The sequence below is a fragment of the Peromyscus maniculatus genome, chromosome 16, assembly GCF_049852395.1.
Source record: "Peromyscus maniculatus bairdii isolate BWxNUB_F1_BW_parent chromosome 16, HU_Pman_BW_mat_3.1, whole genome shotgun sequence".
Lineage (NCBI taxonomy): Eukaryota > Metazoa > Chordata > Mammalia > Rodentia > Cricetidae > Peromyscus > Peromyscus maniculatus.
Genome location: NC_134867.1, coordinates 31,850,488 through 31,876,815, shown reverse-complemented (window position 1 = coordinate 31,876,815; position 26,328 = coordinate 31,850,488). Strand labels below are relative to the sequence as shown.

Here is a 26,328-nt window from a genome sequence, read left to right as displayed (position 1 = left end):
CGAGCCAAACCAGCAGGCACTGGCTAGAGGAGAAGGATAAGTGAGGGGACAGGAATTAGGAGTCTGGCCAGCAGCACAAGGAGCTCTAGGTAGCCTCAGGAGTCTGCACTCTGTGGGAGCTGGAATTTGGAAACAGGGTTTGAGGTAGACGAAGACACAGCAAACCAGAGACTTCCAACTGTTCAGGTTACACCTGCCTTCCACAGGAAGCCTCGCTGGGGGTCTACTTTCACCCTGATCTGTGGAAACCTACCACACTGCCATCAGGGTAGCTTTTCACACCTGGAGAACACTAAGGGAAGGTACATTAAAAAAAAAAACAAAAAAACAAAAAAAACAAAATAAAGACATCCAAGTTGAAGGAGGCTGCGTCAGACAGGACACTGGACCTTTCTGATATTCTTCCTATTGGGAAGGCAATATGGCTTTGTTAAGTTCAAGATCTACAAATTGAAAGGGAGGCAAAATTAAGGGTAAGATCAAGCAGTGTGGATTAGAGAAACATTAAAGGGTGGGTAATTTATTAGGTGGAAAAACATGTAAGTGGCATTTTGATGGCTCATCATTTGCTCCCTACCCTAGCAACAACACCAGAATGTCATTATCCCATCTCTTCTTCCCCATGCTTTACCTCCTTCTTCTGTAGATGTTGGTCCCTTCAACTTCACATCCCCTCTCCTGTGGATCTCCAGTTTTGATTCTGCAGTATTTACTTGGGATTTGGGTAATATTTGTACTTTCCTTATTTTCCAAACCAGGTGTAAAGTTTCATAGATTAACAGTCTTTGTTTGTTTTGTTTTTTGAGACAGGGCTTCTCTGTGTAGCTTTTCACCTTTCCTGGAACTCACTCTGTAGCCCAGGCTGGCCTCAAACTCACAGAGATCGGCCTGCCTCTGCCTCCTGAGTGCTGAAATTAAAGGCGTGCGCCGCCGCCGCCGCCGCCGCCGCCGCCGCCGCCACCGCCACCACCACCACCACCACCACCACCACCCAACTGGCCAGTTCCCTTTAAAGTGGCTTGTAGCTCCCCCTTTTTCTGTAAGTGCTGGAGTCCAAGAATCCCAGCAGAGAAATCTCGGTGTCTCAGCCTAGGGACTTGATTCATGTACCCATTTCCCAACCTTAGCAGTCCACTACCATGGAGGGATGAGGAACAAAAACCAATCCTCTTCAAGACACAGCTATTCCAGAGCTATCTCAGAGATCAAGTGGAATTCAGACTCTAGCCTAGACCACATCTTTCCTCAGCTGCTTGCCCTCTCTATCTTAATTCCCTCTCTCTTCATCCAAGAGCATGAATCTTTCTGAATCTTGTGTACCTCAATCCTTTCTCCAGGCTCTGCTTCAAAGGAGTCTGATGGCAGACAGCAGATCCAACAGCACAGATTCTGACATATTTTATCAATCATAGTTACTCCCTAGTACATAGAGAACATGGACATCACAAGTTTTTTGAAAATTGTCCAAATTAAGACATTGGACCTTAAGTTTTCCACGTGTTCACAGTAGAGGGTGTCCAATTGAAGCCATGGCAGTCCATCACAATTCTAACCTGCTCTGGATTTGAGTCCTTAGGTTACTAAAGTATCAGGATCATGATAGGATCAAGGATTGTGATGGCCATAAAGTTAAAATGGAATGCACTTGTGTAGGCGTAAGTTTTCTCTAGTCCCGCCCAAACCTGCCAAACTGCAGCCCGCTTATAAAATAATCATTCAGAGGCTTAATATTATTTGCAAACTGTATGGCCTGTGGCAGGCCTCTTGCTAGCTAGCTCTTATATCTTAAATTAACCCATTTCTATTAATCTGTGTTTTGCCATGTGTTCTGTGGCTTTTCCGGTCTGCTGGCATGTTGTTCCTTGGGTGGCAGGCTGACATCTCTCCAGACTCTGCCTTTCTTCTTGCTGTCTGTCTCTTTGGATTTCCCACCTGCCTCTAAGCTGCCTTGCCATAGGCCAAAGCAGTTTATTTATTAACAGCTGAGGAATTGACGAGGTGAGGTTAGCTGTGGCTGGTTCTATTTCTATGATCTTTCAGTGTTCACCCCAATACCTGGCTCTGGGTTTGTTTTTATTAATAAGACTTTCTATCAATTCATGCCACAATTAACCAATGGGAACAACATATATTCACAGCGTACAGAAAGACATCTCCTAACACACTAAATATCCTATTAGGCAGAAACCACTAAAATCTCTCTCTCTCTCTCTCTCTCTCTCTCTCTCTCTCTCTCTCTCTCTCTCTCTCTCTTTCTCTCTCTCTCTTAGGCAGAAACCACTAAAATCTCTCTCTCTCTCTCTCTCTCTCTCTCTCTCTCTCTCACACACACGCACGCACGCACGCATGCACACACGCACAAGCACACACTGCAGGAGAAATGTTAGAAAGGTCTAGAAACTTCTGTTTCTACATGGGAAATATAGAGAGCATAACCACACAGGGAACATGTGCAAGAATGCATGAACATGAAAGTTAATGAAATGTTTAGGAAAAAGACCCAGAGAAATCAGTAACTATTTAGGGCTAGCAGATGTGTTTATAGTAAGATAGCTAAGGACATTGAGATTGAAGATTGACTTTGCCTTGAGAACAGGGGGCAATCACTAACAAGCTTTAGGGATACATCCTCTCTGCTGTCAAAGTTGATTTAATAATTTTGTAAAATTTCAAAATAGTCTGCAAGCTGGACGGGGTAGTGCATGCTTGCAGTCCCAGCATGTGGAGACTGAGACAGAAGGGTGGCCACAAATTGGAGGCCAGACTAAGCTACATGGAAATCACCAGAGCCTCTGAGGCTGCCAGGCTAAACTCTGTCTACCCAACTTCCTTCCACAAGACAAAATCTAGTGTTCTGAAACCTTTTACCAATTTTTCCTCTGTGTTCTACATCAAATGTTTAGAACATGTTTCACAGTTACAAGGATTATGATTTGCAGTTATTTGTAACGAGGGTTTTTTCCCCTATTTTTCCACATATTTGCATGTTTTATTTTACTGCAGGTTTTATTTTTAAGGGTTAAAGACAGTTATAAGTCACGTGCTTACTTAGAACCTACATTCCTCATTTCCCCACTTTCCATGCATGCCTTTAAGCAGGACAATAATAGGATCATGTTTAGGCCATTAACAACAAAACACACATCAGAGCTGTGTTTGGGTTGGGATTAAAATGCTATGGATTCGGGACTGTCAGTAAGGGGGCTGCTGCAGTGTGGAGTAGAAGTGTGGGGTACCAGCCTCTGGGTCCTCAGTCTTCACTGAGAAAGGAGATACACCCAGCCCAGAGTTGCTTGTGAAAGTTAATTGAAATAATGTATTAGAAGAACTTGGTATTTATGATGCTTCTAAGTGACTATTCATTCAACAGAAGAGGCTGTGGAGAAATATTTAAAAGGTCGATTTTCTTAGGCACCCAGTTTTCTGGAGAGTCTGAACTCTCAATGGGAGAGATTTGTTATTCATGTCATATGATCACCACACTGTGTGACTTACATTATGCATATTTCAGTGAATGGTAATGAATGTCCAGGAAATACATTCCTGTTGTCTAGAAAGATGCCCTCTGGGAAACGTGGTATAGAAACTGCTTGTGAATGACTTGGTACATACTTAGTCCAAGATAGTATGGCTAAACACGTCCTGGTCACCTTACAGCTGTAAATGTTGCCCTTTCTACCATGAAAACTATCTGTTAGCAGGAAAGATGAGGACGATGACGAGAACTGTCGAACACAAACTCCCCTGGGTGGGCTGATATGAGGGACTAATAAAAGGAGTCTTCATCCTTTTTTTTTGTGTTGCGCTGAAATTATTTGATGAAGCCTGTCCCCAACAGGTGACACAACAGATGAAGAAAATATTTACTAAATGGGTGAACGGAATGGGGCACTGGTTAGAGTTCTGGGTCAAGGACAATGTCACTAATGCTTTGTTCTACTTAGCACCCTGTGAAGGTAGGTGCTGAGTGATGTCCTCCTCAACTGCTGCTGTATAAGCAAAGAAACAACAACAAAAAGACCATTGCATAAGAGCCAGGAAATAAGAACATATGGAATTATGTTCCGTTCAGTTTGTGTAACCTTGTCTAAAATATGTGTTCCATCCCCGTAATTTCTTACTGCCTTTTGGTCGTAGTGACAAGGGTGTTGAGTTCCAGCTAAGTACCAAGTGTGTCTAGTTACCTTACTACACATTGATTGATCTTCAAAACAAACCCACAGAGCAGGAATGGTTCATCTCATTTTAAAAAATGACAAACCCAGATCTTGAAAGCAGGTAGCATTCCTTGTCCTAAATCATACATCATACATTTTGTTTTGCTTTGTTTTTCTTCTGGATACATTTTTTTATATAGTTTACATATGGTAAGATTATCACCCGTATTGCAAGCGCAATCATGTTGGCTATTGGAAAACAGCTATTATGATCAGACTATGCTATTTTATTTGCTGTGAAAGAATGACCTCTTGACGAATGAACCAATGGGCAAAAAGTGAAGTGTGGAAGCAAATTTAAATGCCTGACAAATTCTACAGGATTTATAGAGTGAGTGGAGATTGGAGAGATACTCTGCAAGCAATAAGAACAATTAGGCACAATGTTGTAGGAATATTCCTGCCTAGGTCTATCAGAGATGGCAGTTAGTGATTTCAGGAGGGGTATGTATGTGCACATGTTCATGTATGTTCATGTGTGTTTGCTTCCTATGTGAATCCAGAGTTCGGCATCAACTGTAGTCTTCAATTATCCTCCACATGATTTTTTAAAATACTTTTTAAAATTTTTTCACTATATTCATTTGTTTTAAATGTGGCTTAGGGACTGTAATTTATTTCTTTTTATTTAATGTGCATTGATGTTTTTTCCTGCATGTATGTTTGTGTGGGTGCTGGGATTTGAACCTGGATCCTCTGAAAGGGCATTCAGTGCTCTTAACCACTGAGCAGTATCTCCAGTGGCTGGGGCATTGTATGTGTACACATATGCATGCCATGCTATGCTATGCTGAGCATGTATGGAGGTCAGAGAATGACATTCATGAGTCACTTGTCTCTCACATCAGTTGTAACCATGACCACAGAGGCAGAGATCCAAGAAATGCGGCTCCATGTCAATAGCTGCCCACAGCCACAAGCAGCAGGAAGAGGCTAGAAAATTATGCTCCCCTTGAGTCTTGGGAGGGACTGGCATCTGGTTTGACCCCTTTGGGCTGCCATTGGACTTCTCATTCCCAGAACTGTAATCAGGGTATGGTATCATTTTAGCTGCCAGACTTGAAATACCATACAGTGGCTGCAGGAAACCTATGTGCACACAGAAAATTACTTTATGACCTTTTCTCTTAGTGTTTAGTCAGCATCTTATACAGATGGAATAAAACGAGACTTTTCTAATCTAAAAAACATTGATTTTCATCTTTATTTAAATATGTTTGCGTATTCTTTTTCCGTAAGGTGGAACAATTTAGCTAAAGATTTATGTGTTGCATCCTTTGAGGTTCAGCTTAAATAACTTTGATATAACAAAAGTTGGAGGAAAACAATCTATCTCAGAGACACTGGAATATGAATTCATACAAACTAATGAAGGAAAACAAACCCTGGCCTCTGAGGGAGAGAATGTCTTATGCAAATCTGTGTCGTGAGCCCAGTTCACACATGCTGAATGCAAAAATACCTTTCACCATTTGTTTGGGATCTACAAATACCTTGAAACAATCTCATTTTAAAACAATGGGAAGTGCTTTTGACTTGAGTGCTGGCTAGTGTTATGTCAACGTGGCACAAGGTAGAGTCATCAGAGAGGAGGGAGCCTCAGTTGAGAAAATGTGTCCCTAAGATCCAGCTGCAGGCAAGCTTATAGAGCATTTTCTTAATTAGTGATCCATGAGGGAGGACCCATCCTGTTGTAGTAGGGCCACCTCTAGACTGGTAGTTGCTATAAGAAAGCAGGCTGAGTAAGCCATGAGATGCAAGCTCATAAGGAGCATTCCTTCATGGCCTCTGCATCAGCTCCTACCTCCAGGTTCCTGCCCAGTTTGAGTTCCTATCTTGGCTTCTCTCACTGGACTGCGACTCTGGATATGTAAACCAAATAAATACTTTCTTCCATCCAAAGTTGCTGTTGATCCTAGTATGTCATCACAGCAATAGCATCCCTAACTAGGACAGCTTAGAATAATTTGCTGCATTTGTGCTAAAGATATACACTTATTACACCATAAAATAAAGTAGACTGATGTGACCATAGCTGGCAACGCAAAAACTGCAGCTCACAGTTTATCCTCCCCCTGCTATCGTTCTGTGACCACTTTTAATACATGCAAAACTATGCCATGAGTGCTGCAGTCTACTGAGAAATCCGGGATGCTATCAAAGATTATGTAAAATTCAGTTCTGGTTCTGCACATCAGGAAAAATATTCTCATTAATTTTCATACTCGACGCTAAATTTACATTTATTGTTCGTGTAAACATGGTACCAGCAGACATCAAGCCTTTCCTTCTTCTTGAAAATATTCCTGGCAAACAAGAGATTTCCTACGAGCATGATTTGCTGATGCCATAGCAACATTCTTATGCTGCAAACATCATCTCTTACAGTGCCAGTACTTGGAGGGGGTCATGCGCTTATAGTAGACTCAGATACTAAATGTGTAGTGAAACATAAGGATAAGATGTGTCCAGATGTTTGCTGAAGTCATACAAGGAACTGTGTTTAGTGCATTCCTTCAGATTTCATAGCTAAAGGATGAGTTACTGCTATGACTAGGAATGTTTAAGTGGCTTTGAACTATGAGACTGGAGGAAGAAGGGACTCCAAATAGAGACTGAAATCTGTGGATTTTCTGATCTCCCTAGAAATGTTCTCTATTCAAAAATAGTAAGAGATTAAATAGTCTTTATTAAAAAACATTAAAAGAAAAGTGATTGTATGTTTTTTTTGTTTTTAGCACACTTTAAAAAGAATACATCCTAGCAGAATTTTAACGGAACTCTATAACTAAAAATGAGATGTAGTGAGAGCAAGTTCTGTGTTGAAGATAATATGAAATGGGGGAACAGAAGAAGAGAAACATCCGTTCAGAACTGAGGGACAGCAGAGAAAGTAAGAGGTGCAGAAACTGTACACTTGGCTTCCAGAGAAACTTGATTAAAGATATTTAATTTCAGGAATGTGTAAAGTCAAAATCAGAAGTCAGTGCACATGTAACAAGACTTTCTTTCATTAAAAATAGGAGTAGTCTTAGGCTGTTTTCTGTTGATTTAATTGAATACTACAGATTAAATAAATTACAGTGGTTGTTCCTTGTTCATTCATCTCATTGATCTAGAAGTCCATAATTCAAGAGTTAATTCTGCTGAGGGCCTCTTGCTAGTGGGTACTCCATGGTATCCCAAAATAGTGCAAGGGATAGTACAATGAGACATCCCTCTGGGTTACTTGGTTCTCTCTTCCTCCTATAAAGCCACAAATCTATTTACAGGGTCATATCTACATAGCCTCTGCCCATCCTAATGACCTCAGAAAACTCCCATCTCCAAATACACTCAATACATCACAGTGGGCATTCATTTTTAATGTAACTGGATGAGGACCTTCTGACATATCAGACAGAATGTTGTCCTACACTGCCCTCTGAAGAGCAGGATTGTTTTCCATATTTATGTTTAAGGCACAGAAACTCTCAGATGATTAGAGCCCACTGATCTCAAATAAGGATTCCATGCATTCCTTTCGGTTCTTAACTGAACCATTAATATGGTCCCATCCAAAAATGGCTCTCTTTACTTAGGTATACACAACAGCAACAAACCTGTGTTATTGCTATGGTGTGCTGCCTGGGGTTCTCTTAAAAATTCACTTTTAGTAATTTTCAAACATGAGACAACATGGATACTACATTTTTGTGCCACTCAAATAATAAGGTGTTACTTTTCCCACCTGGTATTGCACTTAGATGTTCTTTAGGTAATGATAAACTGGCAGTGTGGATACCATACTTTTTTTAATTTTTAAAAGCCATAATTTATTCTGTACATATCAGTATAATTTGCACATTAAGTAGCACTATAATAGAATAATTTAGTAGAGTTTTAAACAGAACACAAATGGGAAAGATTCAGGCTACAAAACCCCTCCTTTGAAATAATCTTCAAATCATATTTTCAAAGTGGAAGATATATCCCATGTCTAGTCATGTCTGACTCCTGTTCCTCCAGTGGTCAAGGAATTCAAAAGGAAGCTCAGCTTCCACAAATGTACATTTATTTATTCTTATTAGTTCTTGAAGAATGTCATACAATGTTTTGAATGTATTCATCATCCCTCCTCCAACTCTGCCCAGATCTACCCCTTTTTCGACTCACCTAACTTCATATTCTGTTTTTAAAAATATTTCATTTATTTTTCTTAAAACTGTTCCTGAAAAATGAGGTTTATTATAATCATTGTAAGAACCAAGAGACTTTCCAGATGATATCTGCTCTCTTTTCTTAGCCAAGTCCCTTTTCTTCCTCCAGACCAAAAGTTCAAACTGTAAATACAGCTGTCCAAGGTCCTATTCTACCCAGACAGAAAACTGCAGCAATATATAACAGTGAAAAAAAACGATAAGTATGGGTATTTTGAGCAAGTTAATGTGGCCTATGATTTTCACTGCTGTGAGAAGCCTTTTTCTATATTTAGACTTCTTTGAAGCTCTCTTGAAGGACATTTTCTCCTCCTGTTGCTAGCCTTACCTTCTCTTGGCTCCTCTGAGATTCTTTAGAGACCTGATCCTTCCCTCAGAAACCTGCAAACGAAGGTACCAATTTTCCATCTCTCACATAGTGAAGCCCTCACACAGTGGTCAGCTTCTCCTTGCTTCATGTCTTCAGTCAAGTGTGAGGATGGTATGAAGACAGATTGCAGTGGTCCACGACATGTAAGGCTAGGGGAGCTCACACTCCAATAGAGTTTCCCTTCCAGCTATGGTGTGTGGTGGTTAGCCCCCTTTACTAAATTCTTTGTGATATAAGGATATTGTTCTGGGCTGCTTTCTATTGGTGTGTTAAAGAGCGTGACCAAAAACAACTCAGAAAGGAAAGGATTTATTTCGTCTAACATGTCAGTTACAGTTCATCACTGGGGGAAATCATGGTAGGAACTGAAGCAGAGGCCGTGGAGGAACACTGCACACTAGCTGGTATCTCATAGTTTGCTCAGGTTGCTTTCCCCTACCACCCAAGACCACTTGCTGGGGGGGCGCACCACCCCTAATAGTCTGAGCACTTCCATATCAATAGTTAAATAAATCAAGAAAATATCCCACAGACCTATCTGCAGGTTGGTCTTTTGGGGGCATTTTTTTTATTGGTCTTTCCTTTTCCAATTGACCCCTTGTGTCAAGGTGACAAAAATCTGACCATTCCAGATACCTTGCAAAGGTAAGAATATTTTTCCTAAGCATATAATCAATCTGAACCCAGATAGGATGTCTCACCTATCAGCATGATTGCGGGTCTCATCAGGTAATAAATAAGGCTTACATAGTCTCCACTTAGTACATAGATATGTCCATCATTGTGCAAAGGAATCTTGGGTTCTATTCATACTCCTAAAACCTGCCCATTCCCAAGAGAAATTCACTCATTATTCATTTTGCTTTTGGGGTTGGCTGATCTCCTTTGACTCTGAGCCTCCTTCTGGTGAGCACAGTGGTTAGAATGTGGTGAGTTCATTCCACCATGACTATAGCATGGCAACCACAAGTGTGACATAAACTTGCATGGATTCCAAATAAACAGAGTAGCTTATCCAAACATGCCACAGATGTGGTGTTACTGGAGAGAAACATGAAACAATGTATGCATTTGCAAGAAGAAGAAAAAGAAAAGGAATTGAAGGAAGGAACTTTTTCAAAAGGACACTTTATTCCTGCAGAACGAAGGAATTGTTACTCTTGCAAAAGAAAGTAATAAGAAAAAGAAAAGTAGAGGCTATGACTTTCCTAATTCTCAACTGGAGATTCCAATTGAGAGACTTAGAACTTATTAGTCTTAGCCATTTTGGACTAATTATAAAAACATGTTTATGGATCTGTTTCTCATATCCCACTTGGATTTTCAGATGGTAGTCTCTGTTTTAACTCTCCCTTGCCCTTTCCTCTTCAGTCTCACTTCTCAGTTCACTGAACATCAGAAAATTTGTTCAGGATTTTCGAAGCAGAAGAAAATGCAGTGAGAATGAAATTAAACCATTTACATTGTATTTGTTTGTTATTTGATTCGAGTATTTGGTTTAGAAGTATCTGTACATAGCTAAGGTTCAGAAGGATCTAAGTCCGAATCTACTGAAGATATGTAAAATGCAGGAAAGGTGTGGTGATTTGAATAAGAACGTCCCCCCCATAGGGTCATATATTCCAACACTTGACTGGTGCTCAGTTGGCAGCACTGTTTGGGGAGGTCTTGGGGAGGTGTGGCCCTGCTGGAAGATACATAGAGCAGCCCTGGTTTTAAAGCATCCTGCCCTTTGAGCGCTCTCTCTCTCTCTCTCTCTCTCTCTCTCTCTCTCTCTCTCTCTCTCTCTCTCTCTCCCTCCCTCTCTCCCTCTCTCCCTTCCTTCCCCCCCTCCCTCCCTCTCTCCCTCTCTCCCTCTCTCCTCCCCCTCTCCCTCTCCCCCTCCCTCCCTCCCTCCCTCCCTCCCTCCCTCCCTCTCTCCTCCCCTCCCCCTCCCCCTCCCCCCCTCAGCTTCTGTTCCAGCTGCTGTGTCTGTTCTTGATAACATGCCTCAACACCATAGGAGACTCTTATCCCCCTGGAGCCATAAGCCCAAATAAACTCTTTCTTCTATAAGTTGTCTTGGTTGGTCATGGTGCTTTATCACAGCAACAGAAATATAACTAATGCAAGAGGTTTTCTGTAGAAAAGCTGAGCTGTCAGCTGGGCGGTGGTGGTGCATGCCTTTAATGCCAGTACTCGGGAGGCAGAGGCAAGCGGATCTTTGTGAGTTCGAGGCCAGCCTGGTCTACAGAGCGAGATCCAGGAAAAGCGCAAAGCTACACAGAGAAACCCTGTCTCCAAAAACCAAAAAAAGAGAAAAAAAAGAAAAGAAAAGCTGAGCTGTGTACTTTCCCAAAAATGTGCAAAAATGTTATATGGTTAGGAGGACTGCAGAAGACATGTTCTTGTAGGTAAGAGGCTTAGTGAAATCAGGAAGGAGCAGAATCACACTGTAGCCAGTGTGCAAAGAGTAACTGGTATGTACCGTGTTGTGCCCATCTTCATAGAAACTCAGTCATTCTGAAGAGTCATGGATCAGGGATCCTTCAGGACACATGCCCATTTCCCTTTCTCCATACCAAAGGGCTCATTTGGAGTAAGGTACCAAGTACCTTGAAGGTATCCAAATAGTAAGGGGAAGAAGTCTGTGGGCAGTTGGTTCAGGAGCTGGGAACCGGAAAAGCAAATAGACAAAAGGCCAAAGGAAAAATGAAGTCAATTCTGTGAAGACTACAGGGAAGCACTTATGAGTGGAACAGTAAAGAGCCAAAAGTTTGGGTGACACAATTACAAAGACCCCAAAAAGTTAAACTCCTACAATGAGGACATAGAAAAAGCTAATGCAGCCTTAAAGATGAAGAAGGTGTATGACCCAGAGTACTAGAAAGCTAATGATCCTGCTGCCGGGTACTTGTTTATATCAACTGCTAAAGCTTTTGGAATTGCAGACAAAAGGTTAATGGCCTATTTGCATTTATGCTATAAAGCTATATGTTCCAATAGGTGGTAAATGAGACCAAATGGTAATATAGAAGTGTGGGGTTTAGAGGGCATGTAATTCTGTAATCTGTTTTTTTGCTGGAGGGTAGAGATGCTGGTCTGTGCCCTCAAAGAGGAGAGATGTGGAAAACATACCAGATTCTTAGAGGCTTCCTTCAGTATTGCTTTATTTCTTCTGTGGAATAGGCATAGAAGAATATCAGGAATCCATTCCATATGTAAAGAAACTATTATTCAAAGAAGTTATATAAAGAAGTTATATAAATCTCCAAGTTTAAATATCAGTGAGGGTTCAGAATCCCTTGATTGCTCTTTTTAAAACTCTGTCTTATTTAATCCCAGAACTCAAGTGAAAGAGGCAAGTAGATTTCTGCTAGCCTGGTCTACATAGTGATTGATGTCCAGGCAAGACAGGGCAACATTGAGATCTCATTTAGAGAGAAGATAAGACAAATAAAATCCACTCCACTCTACGTCCAGGAAATAAGCAGCTTGGCGTAGAGCACTTGCCCAATCTATGAAGTCCTAGAGTATGGTTTTGATCCCTCAGCACAGTCAAACATTCTTAAAGCAACAAGAAAGCATAATACTCTAGCACCATTGGACTGTGACAGATGTATCATATGTATTTGTGGTGTGTGTGTGTGTGTGTGTGTGTGTGTGTGTGTGTGTGTGTGTATGTATGTGTGTGCGCGCGCGCGCGCATATGTGATACGTGAAATATCACCAATAAGGGCCAAGAAATTCAGAAGGCCAGGGTAAGAAAATTCTGGGTAAGCCTTCATGGTAGAGGAGACGCCTTTCTTATATCAAAAGGGTCCTGTTTGGAGCAGGAGAAACCTTTGAGTGAAACTGGGTTTATTATCTGTAAGTAGCCTAATGGAATCTATTCATCAGATAGAGATGTATATAAGTAATATTTTGATAATTAGAAATTGATGATTGGATAAATTTGGACAATCAGAACCATTTCAAGATGTGACTCAGGAGCCAGCAAGATGCCTCAGCCAGGTAAAGCCCTTGCCACTAAGACTGATGGCCTGAGTTCAGTCCCTATCCCAGTTGCTCTCTGTCACACACACACACACACACACACACACACACACACACACACACACCCCATAGGGAGCTGAGGAGACAAAAAAAAAGGTGGCTTTGATTTACTCATTCGCTGGAGGCCAAGTGACATTTTAGGATTAAAAACCAATCTCAAATTCCAAAGTATTTATTAATAATTTAAACTTTATACTAAATTATCTTGGAACAGCTGTGACTCAAATAAAATCATTTTTTTAAATAAAAAAAAAAATCTGGTCCCTGCATCCCATATCAGGGCAGTCTCTAATTTAGTAAATAAACACCTTTGAAAATTGCAGTGCAACCTCTATTAATGTGATTTAAACCCTGTTGTGTGCTCTCCTGAGATATGCCAGATTAATGAATTATCTAAGCCATGGTGGAAAATGACCTGCTCAAAATGAAAATAAAATTCATAACTAAAAGCTGCCCAAATAGCAAGCACTCTTAATCCTTTAGTTTACAATTAAAAACAGTGGAAATAGGTCAAAAGGTGGGTCCTGCCTAGTGTTTTAGATGGTATTTCACCCTTTTTTATGAAGATTGTTGAAGAGTTTGCTTGACTTCTATTTATTTTCCTCATATTCAAATTAGACCCCTCTTTGTTGTTGTTGTTGTTGTTTTAATTTTCCTGCTTAGGCTTTGAATGGCATGTTTGGATGACTAGCCCAGATCTGGCATTCTGAGTTTGTGCCAACAAAAATGTCAAATGCATTTGCCTTTTAATTACATGCAGTGCCTACATTTTAATATTCCAGAGTTTTCCCTGAGGAAGAGACTTTTCTGATCCTGCCGTTTGCGGGAGGGGGGGAAATACCACTGACATTATCGGAGTTGTTTTTCCCTAATGTCTCCAGCTACCCGCGTTTATCACTTCACAAACATTTCACTTAAAGGTTATATTTGGTCCTTGGTAGCCTTCTTTGCTATAAACACTGTGTGTGAGTAGGATACAGGGTCCAGCATTTTATTTTAACTTCTTTCTCTTATTTCCTAATAATCCTCAGCCAAACATAGTTTACTCTAAATCGGCCATGGCTACTGGAACGTCTCAACAGTATAGTAGTGTGTAGAGGTTAATCCCATATTACTGACGTACTCCTCACCACTTACTATCTTCAGTTTGAATACAGCCCAGTTCATTAGCCCCCACCCAGTACAGCATTGTATTATTTGGCTTCCCCAAAGCATAAAAGCAGAATTCTTGTTCCATGACTTGAAATGAGAAGATCTTTTTTGTCCAGTGGCTGCAATACTCTAAACTCCCTTTAATGCCGAGTGTGCAGATACAACATCGCAGTGTTGCTAATGATTTGTTGCCTCCAAGCTAAGAGGAGGCAACAAATCAAACCATGATCTACCCCCAGATCATAATCCTCTGAAAGGTCTTCTCTCCTGTCTACCTCTGACATGGTCACTGAGTGGCTCTCCCCTCCCTGTGTTATCTCTCAGTGTAGAATTTCTCAGTGCCAGAGCTGGGGAGGGGACTTGGTAAGTAAAGTGCTCACCACACAGCCAAGAAGGCCTGAGTTCGGATGCCTGGCTCATATGTGAAAAGATGAGCCGGATGGTGGTGGCGCACGCCTTTAATCCCAGCACTCGGGAGACAGGGGCAGGCGGATCTTTGTGAGTTCGAGGCCAGCCTGGTCTACAGAGCGAGATCCAGGAAAGGTGCAAAGCTACACAGAGAAACCCTGTTTCAACAAACCAAAAAAAAAAAAAGCAAAGAAAAGATGAGTGGAGCAATGAGTGTGTATCACCCATCTCCAGTATTATCGTCACTGTTCTGCCGCTGTGAAGAGATGTCATGACCAAGGCAGCTCTTATAAAGACAAGCATTTAGTAGAGGCTTGCTCATAGTTTGAGAGGTTCGTTCATTATCATCATGGTGGGGAGCATGGTGGCTTGCATGGCACTGGAGTAGCAGCTGAGAGCTTTGCATCCAGATCCAAGGGCAGCAGCTAAAGAAAGAGACTGGGCCTTGCATGGGCTTTTGAAACCTCAAAGCCCACCCCTAGTGACACACGTCCTCCAACAAGGCCACATCTTTTCCAGCAAACACACACCTCCTAATCTTTCTAATCCTTTCAAGCAGACCTACTCCCCTTTTTCTAGGCATTCAAATATATGAGCCTTTGGGGACCATTCTTATTCAATCCACTACTTCCAGGGAATAGAGACAATAGGATCTCTGAGGCTTGCTAACCAGGCCCGCTAGCCAAAATAGTGAGCTCAAAATTCAGTGTGAGACCATGTCTCACAAAAATAAGATGGAAAGTGATTGGATAAGACTCCCCATGTCAGGGACACACACATGCATTCTGTCTGTACCATTGGTACTGGTTTACTTGTGCACAGTTTCTGTTACTCAGAATCATTCAGAGATGTCAGCTGCAAAGATATTATCTATCTTACCCAGTGATGATTTTGCAAGGACTAGGAATATATTGAGCACATAGTGAGGAGAGCAAATCCTTTAGTTGATGAAAATAAAGACGTGCCACAGATGCCTGATTTTTGGATTTAAGGTGCAAGGGGGAAATATGTTGTCCTTGTCTTTAGTTTACTTCTTATGACCCTTTGTGCTCCTGCTCAGGCTCAACCCCTCCATGTTAGTTTACTTTATCTCCTAAGAGGATTCCATGTAACTGGCTCCCAGTTCATTTGTGTTTCTGTCTCTTCCTCCTTCTTTTCGTGAGTTAGTGATTCAGGTTGACACCTCTAATCTATTCCCTGTCCTCCTACCTTATTTGTTTGTGTGTTTAAGGCAGTGGTGAAAATGTGAGGTTGATCACACTACTCCCAAGTAAAAGTGGCAAATAAGGGGTCAGGCAGAATAGCTTTTCTTTCAAATTATATATATTATATAATTATTACAAATATATATTAGTAGTATATAATAATTTATATACTTCATTATATATAATAGTATATAATACATAATTATATGTATAATTTAATTATATATATTAATACTGGGGCCATGAAAAATGGTTTCTTTGTTAAAATATATTATAGACTCTGTAAATTAGTTTTTAACCCTAGCATTAATGGATTCTTTTCTAAAAATCTTGAAATTTATAGTATATGGTAAGTGATATATAATCTAGGTGATACGCCTCAACACTTTTCAGTTTATTGGTCATAGTGAAATCTTAAACATTAAAATTATGATTGAGTTTTTATTACCACCTTTAGTTTCTAATCTGTTTCTTATACACTTACTAAAAAAAAAATACTGGCAGCAAAATCTTGTTTGTGGGTCATGGGAAAATAATGAACTGGTATTTTGAGTTGGGAGAGTAAGTCCTGGGTAAATGAAAGAACGGGATTGAAATCCATGTCTAGGGGTGTGGCTCAGTAGTTGAACACTTGCCCGGCATGCACAAGGCCCTGGCTTTCAACCCCAGCACTGCCAAACAAATATAACCCAGGATCTGAGTTGCTATTCTGCAAGTTCAACTGATGATGTGCTCGGGGCGTCTCTGAAAAACAGGCCCACTGTGAGGAGAACACAACTTGACACACATTTCTGGGCTCACAGCACCTACAAGGAAGAGGAAGGGAGACGGACTATGGAAAAGGAAAGGAAGGGAGGGGAGAGGAGGGGAGGGGAAGCAGGGGAAGCCAAATGGTAATTTAGTGTTCAGTGTAGGGAAAATCTAAAGCTCTTTTGCCCTTGAAGCTTTGATCTTTGGGCTAGCATTGGGAGTTGCATGCCCTGAGGTTTCCAGGCAAAGCTGGCAGAGATGGCCTAAGTCCATTGGTGCCTCCGGGCTGCTGGTGCAAGAAGGTGCAAATTCTGTTTAAGATGAAAGCATGATCAATTTAGGCCTGCAGGAGTCACACAGACTAACACAAAGTAATTAGCTCACAACCAAAGGTCACCAAGCATTCTTGAAAGTAAGTCACAGTGAGAGTCAACAGAATCAACATCTAAGTCCTCCCAGGATTACTGGTATTGACTGTCGAGTCAAAATATAAAATCGCTGCATACAAAACATTTACCAAATAAAGTACAAATAAGGACTAACAAGTCCTTGTCACCAGTAACTAAACTAAGAACTGTATACCAAGATCTGAATAGAATTTATAGGAGAGAAAACCACAGTTGTCCAAATTTAAAAGTAACTGAATAGATGTGCTCATCAGCCTTATATTGCTATAGCAAATATCTGAGCAAAGAATGTAGAGGAAGACTTATTTGGGCTCAGGATTTCAGGTCATTTAGCTCTGTTGCTTTGGGGCCCATGCACCGTGAGGCAGGGTATGATGGTCAAGTTATGTGGTGGGCAAAGTGGGTCACCTCATAGTAGAAAGAAACAGAGAACACCACACAAGACGAGTCCAAGAATGAAGTAAACCTTTCCAGGGACCTGTTGCCATCAACCAGGTCCCACTTCCCAATAATGGTGTAGGATGCCATTAGTTAGGTCAAAGCCTTTGTGATTTCTTCACACCATGGCCAGTTGGCCTCTAAGCTTTCAATACTTTTCAGTTTAACTCAATGATCATTCTCTGTGAGGGGTAAGGAGGAACAAATCATAACAATGTAAAAGAGAAATTGTTCATATTTAAAGAAGATGCCCAGAGTGAAATCTATCAAGCAAGGTGGACATGCTCATGAAAAGAACCAACCAGCCATGAGAACATGTTACCTGTATGGCCACATGTTCAGTTAAACCCATTTAAACCATGTGATGCCAGCACAAGATGGACTTAAGAGTAGAAAAATCTAAACAGTGACTCCTGCAATTTTGTGTTTTGACATGGAACAGAAGCGGCTTCTTAGCCCATTATGTCCATTGCAAAGCCTTGTATAGGAACTATGTATTTAGCAACATGGGGCCCTGGAGGGTCTGAGATGCCTCCTCCTGTCCATTCTACTCAGGAAGCAGATCTGCATTAATCCAGGATTAGATACGACATGTACACCTTTTACAATTTTCAGGGGGAAAAAATTTAATGAATTCAGCCTGGGATAAGTTACTGAATGCTAAGCACCACTCATAAAACATAGACTAATATATTGTACTTCATTAATAGTAAAACTATAATTCACTTTTATATCATGAATAAAGTAAGATGGAAAGCCATAGAGTGTGGGACACTTTACTCCAAAATGTGGCACCTTAGTATTCAAATACTTTAAGTTGGAGTGGGGTTTTGGATTGGAGAGGGTGCTGTTCTGTTCTGAGAAATGGCAGAGATGAGCAGGTCTCTTTGGCCTTCTCCTTACCTTCCCCCAGAAACGGGATACAAGACTCAGGAAGGATTTCCCTGACCTTTGCCTGAAACAGCAAGGCATGAGCCCTGAACTTGGGGGACGTTGCCTTGTAATTAAAGCTTGTGAACAAAGGCCTTGCTAAGCCCCCCTGTTCACCAACTCATTCTGTCCCCTCATTTTCTTCTATCTGATGGTATGTACTTTGTGAAACATACCATAAAAGCACTCAGTCATCTATGGATGTGTGTCCTCATTGGCTCATGAAGCCTCTTATATCATATAAAACATACTTCAGGGTTCCAAATGTGGTTCAGTGGGTAAGAGAGCTCATTGAGCATGTGTGAGAACCTGAGTTCAAATCCCCAGCATCCACATAAATGCTGAAAATGTCAGTGTGTGCATATGACCCCAGTGCTGGGAATAGGGTACAGAGAAAGAATTGCTTGGGCTTCCTGACTAGCCAGCTAGCCAAGAAACAGCCATCTCCAGGGTCACTGAGATGTACTGTCACTTGGGAATAAGGTGGCAGGGAGCAAAGGATAGAGGTAGGCGTCCAGCTCTTCCTCTTCTGATCTGTACACAGATATCCCAGGCATCTGCATGCATTCATACATGTGCACATATGTGTTACGCACATGTTTATATTTGTATTGATCTTTAGTTATAAAGGTTTAAGCAATGAATTTAGGAGATTAAAAATAAAAAGATATGTTTTCCTCTTGTATTGCTCAACAGAGGAAGGTATTTGAATCACAAATAAGTGACAAAGAGCTAGTATCTCCATAAAGCCCAAAAGATAAAAACAAACTCTTTAAGAATAGATGAAGGCTGGATGTGGTAGTGCAAAGCTTTTATCTACCAGTCCAGAGGCAGAGACAGGTGGATCTTTGTTAGTTCAAGGCCAGCCTGATCTGCATAGGGAGTTCCCAACCAACCAGCACTATATAGTAATCCCCCCACCCCGTGTGTGTGTGTGTGTGTGTGTGTGTGTGTGTGTGTGTGTGTGTGTGTGTGTAATCAAGTCACAAAAAAATGGTGACAATTGTTCACTGGACATTTCATAGAAGAAACAGGTTTAAGTATTCAAATATCTCTAAGCCATTAGAGAGCATATTTCAATAGCATGTTTAAAAACATGAAAGATCTGATGGTGCAGAGCTATGACCATAATTAATATAGAGATTATGTGTGATGCTGGTTGGCAGATCAATGAGTCACAAGTTAGAGCAAGTTGAGTATTTGCAGTATTTAATTCCATCATAGTGAACTGGGCATAATCTCTAAGTCACACACTACTAACCCTGGAAGTGGAGTGGGGTTGACTAGATTATTTGGTGATGGGCAGATGGTTCATAAAAGTATTTGTCAGTGGATGAGGATCCAAGAGTTGACTGGAGCCTACTTTGTGAAAGCCTTGTGTGTTTGAAGTAGTTGGGATAGCTTTATAATTAAGTTCACATTTTAGAAAACTCACCCTGGTAGCAGAAGATAGGCTAAATCTGGGAAAGCCAATGGAGGAAGCAGTAGGGTTTATTTAAACACAGACACACAGACAGACAGACAGACAGACAGACAGACAGACAGACACACACACACACACACACACACACACACACACACACAAGATAATTGAGTCTTGAATGCAGCAGAAGTTGGAAAGGAGAACTCAAGGCAGATTTCTGAGAAAACTTTGAGGATAGAACCAGCTGTGTTTAAGAAGTAAGACAGCACACCATGGTTCTATTTTACCCACTTATTGCATGCCAGGAAATGGGAAGCTTAATGAAAAATTCATATGTGCAATCAAATATTTGTTCTTAAAAGAAAATAAAGCAGAATAACACTTTCTACTTTTTTATCTTTAAGTTTACTCCTGAAATGTGACATTAATGTGTTCGTGAAAAAAATAAGTCTATTATTTATTTAGTATTTTTGTAGCATTTTTGTGCTATGCTATCATTGTTAAGCAAAAACAAATATGAAAATCTCAGGCTTGAAGGAGATACCTTAAACATTGTGAAATTAACCTGAAATATTTGTAATAGGAATGCATTCTTTTGTTTTATAATTTTAGATCTTCATGAACTTCTTTGATTCTCAACATTATAAACCTTGAAGAAAGTTTCTTTGTTAAACAAGAAAATTATTTTCCAACTCTTACAACAAAATGATTGTATGACATGTAGCTGTTTTCTTACTTCACCAATCAAAATCTCTGACTGACCTTTTTTTTTGGGTAGTCAGCAATTCAAGAGTGAACAAATTTCATCATAAGATCATGCGAGGTGATAGAGCAAGATGACATCAAAGGATCATTGAGTTAAATAATAAATACTTCAAGATGCCCCTAAGGCTTAGAAGTCCACGGCAGCAGACTATTTAATTAATAACATGTACTTTACAAAACCCATCATTATCTATTTATATGACAGGCTGCAAAAAATTTTTTAAACTATGTTTTAAATGATGTCAGTTGGCTGATTCACAGGTTTTCATTATGATATGATGGACTCCAAAGACGAACCCCTAGTCCTTGCCATCCCATCTGTCCACTGTCCTATCACGTGTTTCTGTTTATCAAGCCTCTTCACGACATTATGCTACTTGACATCCCCAAAAGGTACATCATATAGTTGTTATTTTAGAAGGTACTGACTCTATCTGGTTGCCATGCCACCATCTTTGATTAGTGGTACATTATATCTTTAGAATGGCTGTACACAAATGTGCATTAGGGGTCTGCACTGGTTTGAATGGTACATATCCCTCCTGGTCTCTAGTATTTACATACCTGGTTTTGGTAGGTTTTGGAAACATGGTCTTCCTGGAGGAGTTAAGTCTCTGGGAGCGAGCTTTGGGAGTTTCTAGAACTAGCCATTGTAGTTCACAGTCTGTGCTTCATGGTTATGGTTCAAGATGGCGTGAGCCTTCAGCTTCTGCTCCAGCCTCTATCTGTCTCCTGCTTCCTCTCCTCTGCCATCTTGAACTCTAACCCTTTGGGAGCTATAAGCCCAAATAGACATTTTCTGTAAGTTGCCTTGATTGTTGTGTTCTACCACAATGTTAGTAAAGTGATACAAAAAAAAAAAGATATGTGTGTCCCCCTAAATATCTAATTATATGTAAGCAACCTTTGAACTGGCCTAATGATCCCCAAAGCCACTTCTACCTGTGGCGTTATTTACATTGTTGCAGGAATCACTTTCTTGGTTTTCCATTATTTCCCAAAGCCAGCAAATCAATTTCATTATAGCATTTCATGTTTTTAACTAATATAGCTCTACAGTCTGTACAGTACATAATAGGCAATGTGCTTAGTTCTCTTCTGCTGAGATCTTAGCTCTATGGACTATACTCTGGATAACTTCTTAGTTTCTAAAGCCTAACTGTTAATGCATCTCTCCAAATAATGGAATGAACTGGTCTTGCCAATACCAAAATTCCATGCAGTCTTACCTTGGGATGTACTTGAACTTGATTTAGGCAGAAGATGGAAGCAGCCCCATGAATCAAAGATTAACTAGTGCCCTTCTGTGCCTAGCTTTATCTCAAACTAGATTTAGACCAGTGAAATCCAGTAAATCCTTGTGCTTTGAGGAAGCTGTCTGATTTTTTTGTATGCCCAGTCAGTTTGTTGTACGTACGCATAGTGCCATTCTTTTTTTTTTTTTTTTTTACTCAGTTAATATGTTTGTACTATGGCTTCTTTCCAAGCTCTGCTAGGCATAAAATGATGGCAAAGTATACATGGTTCTTACTTTAAAGATCTTTATCTTAAGAGTGGGAAGCCATTAGAAGGTTATAATCAGTGGAGTGATTGCACCATCATTGTATAAGAAAGGCCAAGTGTGTTTTGATGAAGGACAGGCAGGATGCAGAGGAGAAGGAAACAGTCACCATGTACATAAGAGATGATGCTGGTCTGGATTGATGTGTAGCAGAGGAGAGGGGAAGAGTAGAAAGTGGGTACTTAGAAAAGAATTATAATACCTTATAACTAATTGCACAAGATAGATGATTAATTTCCATGTCTACCCCAGACATTCATATTTGCATTTTATCTTTTATAATTATTAACATCTTCACATTAAAAAACATCCATGCATGGATAATAAAGTATACATTGATATAGAGACAAAGAGAGAGAAGGAAAAAATAGATGTTGCCCAGCTTTTCAGCTTCAAGAAACCAATGGCAAGAGTTGTGTATGACAGGGGGAGGAAGTGGAAGAATGCTGAGAAGAGTGTATATGCTCACATTTAGCCCCATGGTGTTAAGGGAGACACACACACACACACACACACACACACACACACACACACACACACACGTGAAGTCAATAATCAAATTACTGAAGGGTCAGGAGATATTGGTCAGAAATGCAGTGATTTGAGAATGCTCAATTTGAGAATGGATGGTAACTGGAGTGAGGACATCACAAAGCCAGAGAGTGTGGACAACCACATCAGGAAGCTGAGGCCCTTGAGGGCCTAAAAAACGACACCTGTTCCCCATGGATGAGCAAAACAGGAGGCATTTACAAAAGAGTCCTGGATGAAAGAGGCCAAAGTCATGACATTAGCAGGTACACTGCAGTGGACGCCCATGAAAAGACAGTGTTGCAGATAGGAAGTGGTCAGAAAAGCCAACAGCTTCTAACATTCAAATAAAGAGAAATGTGCCTCTTCAGTCCCAGTCACTAGTAAGTCAATGCTGGCCCTGGCTTGCTCGTGGTAAGGGTTGTATCCCTTGTTTGTGGAGTTCAAGGACATTTACAAGGATGTATGAGTGATTGATTTGTACCAAATTACAGCTGAGAAAAGGAGAAACACCCATAATATACCAGGAGGATGTGTAGAATTTGAGTGTGATGTCTCTAAAATATTGCAAGATCCCCTAAAAAAAAACTGTGCTTAGAGATGTCATCTGAAATACCCATCATGAAGGCGAGAAAAATGATTCTGTCTAATCATATAAATTAGAATAGTTTTAACCTTCATGTAAATTTATGTGACTTTATTTGTTTGGTCTAGAATTGGAACAAAATTATTTATTTGTGGGAGCAAGGATATGGTATATAAAAAGGTTACTTAGATGTTTTCCTCCCCCCCACCCAAAAAAATGTATCTCCTAATGTGCTCAGTAAAAACAAGATTCTGGCTCCCCCCCCCCTTCATTATGCAAAGAATTATGCCATTCTAGGCTTCTGAAAACTGAGGATTCTTTGGATGCTCTCTGGCAAGTGAAATACGAACATTTTATGGCTTTCTGAAACTGACATTCTCCATTGTTTTTGTGCGTACATAGATTATATGAGGCACAGGGCGGCCACCACTGTGATAGGTATCCTCTGTCTTTGAAGAAAATGGGAATTGTTCACTTAAAAGCTATTGTATATTTCCATTAATGCATCTTCTAAAAGTGGAAGATTTTATTTATATTCTTTGGTCCTACTGAGCAAAAACCTAGAGAAATAAATGGGACTGACGCATAAGGAAGAAACCAGCTGTATAGGCTGAGTCAGGAGGATTGCAAATTAGGCTGTGCTATGGAATGAGTTTAAGGCCAACCTGAGTTTTGGGGGAAGACTCTGTCCCCACCCCCCGAAAAGAATACAGATGAATAAACTTGCATATTTTCTTTTTACAAAGTACTGTTGGTGGTAGTATTAGTAATAATAACATGTGAATCCTATACTGAAAGTTTACAGTTCAGGGATAAAAGCCATCAACTCACATGTATATGGAGAATCTTATTCAAGTTTGGTAATTATGTTGGCAGTTGGTCAGTAATCTGCAGGTGAATTATAATCATGACCTATAAAGCATACTTGACCTTGGTCACTTTTCTTTTTTAACCATTTGGGTAACTATAAATAGGATCCAACTCTAAGAAGGACACAGATTATCACTTTAAAGTGATTCGTGGATTTACATAATACATGAATTATCTTAATACCCCATGCCCTGAACACACCTGCAAGTTTAACAGTTTCTTTGTTCAAACATTGGCTTTTATATTTGACATTCCACTCAGGGGAATATATTTAGATTAATTTATCAGAAAATCTATTTCTAATAAAACTTTCTTTAAAAAAATTCTTCATCCTTTGAATTTATAATTGCTTGCCTACCATTTTTTGTGTGTGTAAGTTTCATTATTTAATGATGTAGCATGGATAGTATTTAAGCTTTTTCTGGTGACAAATTATTTCTGGACCTGTATTCACGATGTCCATTTAATTTGTGTCTGTGTGCATTTTTATGTTTGAAAAGATTTATCAATTCTGGGGTTTCTTATAAAATATAGCATGGTACATGTGACACCTGAATTAAAACATATTAAAGAGATGGACCTTGGCTGGGAGATGACACGATTGGTAATATTCTGTAAATGCAAGGGGGCTTGAGTTTGATCCCCAAGTCATCATTATTCAAACTACTAACATCTACACATAGTTTGTAACATATTTGCAAAGCATTTGTCACAGTATGAGAGAATTTCAAGAGTGTACATAGTGTGGTTTCAACGTAAGGGTTCTACATCATGATAATCAAGGACAGACAAAAAGTGCTGGGGTTGGTAAGATAACTCTGTTGGTAAAGTGCATGCCAAACAAGCATGAGGATCTGAGTTCAAATCTCTTAACACCCATGTAAAAGCGGGGTGTGTCAAGAAGCTGTAGCAGTAGATCCCTATCCCAGCAGTTCAGTGAGAACCTCAGTTTCAAAAAGTTCCATCAGTTGAGAAAGACAACCATACTCCCATGTAAGTGCATGAATATGAGCACATACAGAGAGAGAGAGAGAGAGAGAGAGAGAGAGAGAGAGAGAGAGAGAGCACACAAGCATGCATCAAACAAGATCTGATCGCCAAAGCACTGGCAGTTTCGTCAGGTATGTCCGAGTACCAAGGGATTGTCATCTCTACTCCATGGAAGTCAACTGTGGCCAAGAACCTGAGCAGAGGAAACTTTAGTGAGCGAACTGTAGAATTTATCCCACGGATGAAAGTTTCTCTCAGGATATTTCCAAATCACTTTTTAAAATTCCTTTGTGAAAGCATATCTTTGTAAACTAAAAGTTTGATAATTACAAACAATAACCATTTTGCTTTTAGATTTTCACGTGCAGTTTGGGAATACACTCCACCTGTTTTAGGTATTTATGCTTACACCATGTGTGGATGTGTGTATACATTCATCAAGTCACTCGAAATAAGGAATGCCAGCAGGTTTGGAGGAGTTGCAGACAATGAGATAGTTGCCTGGGTAGTATGCACTGAGTGACTCCTCCTCCTAATTAAGGCTGGAAATTCTCTACAGCTGGGAGGATGGGCATGGCCACACCCTGCCCAGCAAGCTCCCTGCACTTAATTGAAAAGGCAAGCTGGGGACTTGCAGTCTCTACTTCGGAATAACCATTTCCAGTTGCTGAACTATTGGGATGTTTCATTCTGTGGAACTGAAACAAGATGGTTCAGTGGACTGTCTTACAAACTTAACTAACACCTTTTCAAAAGCGTATCTTCTGTTTAGATTTAAAATGAAACATTTATGGAAATAATATTAGTCGGAGATATGTTTGCTTTTTTTTTTTTTTTTACTTTAAAAAATTATGCTCACCTCGTGGCATCAACTTGCCAATGTGAAAAACTGGAGCAGACATTGAGATATGTAGAACCTGGGTGTTGGAGAGAAAGAAGCCAAATGAAGGAACTGAAAAAGAAAGGATTGGGACAGGAATAGATGGATAACCTTCTAAAGAGAGTAGACATGTTGTCCTGGAGATAAATGGGCTCAGATTGCAGCCTTGTTGGTAGTGTGTTCATTCAGCCAGGGTCTCTGAACTCTAAGTACAGGTGCTGTGACGGGAGATTTCAGGCAGTTTTCCAATATACTTAATCCATAGAACTCCCCAGCTTTTGCCGTCCATATTCTCAGCCATGGGGGGGGCGGCGCGGGGGCACAAACCTGGAAACTGAGAAATGCTGTCTTAGAAGATAGAAGATGTATTAGATTCCGTGTCTGCCCTTGAGCGATTCATAAGCTATCCTTCATTCTCTAAGCCTCAGGGGTTTTGTATCTGTAAAGTACAGATAATAATAGTTTCTTTGCCAGTTTCAAGGTAAATGAGGTAAAAGGAAAATGCCCTCCGAGGCTTTTCCAGGCCTTATGTATTGATTAAAGTTTTCTATTTTAATTGTGTACATACAATTATGAGGTATGAGGGCTGAGCATGATTTTGAGAAAGAAAA

General features: G+C 40.2%; 1 protein-coding gene across 10 annotated transcripts in view; it reads left to right on the top strand.

The window, feature by feature from the left end:
- Ptprk (protein tyrosine phosphatase receptor type K) overlaps nucleotides 1-26,328 on the top strand; it is a 537,607-nt gene that overhangs the window by 468,165 nt on the left and 43,114 nt on the right. The window lies entirely within an intron of this gene.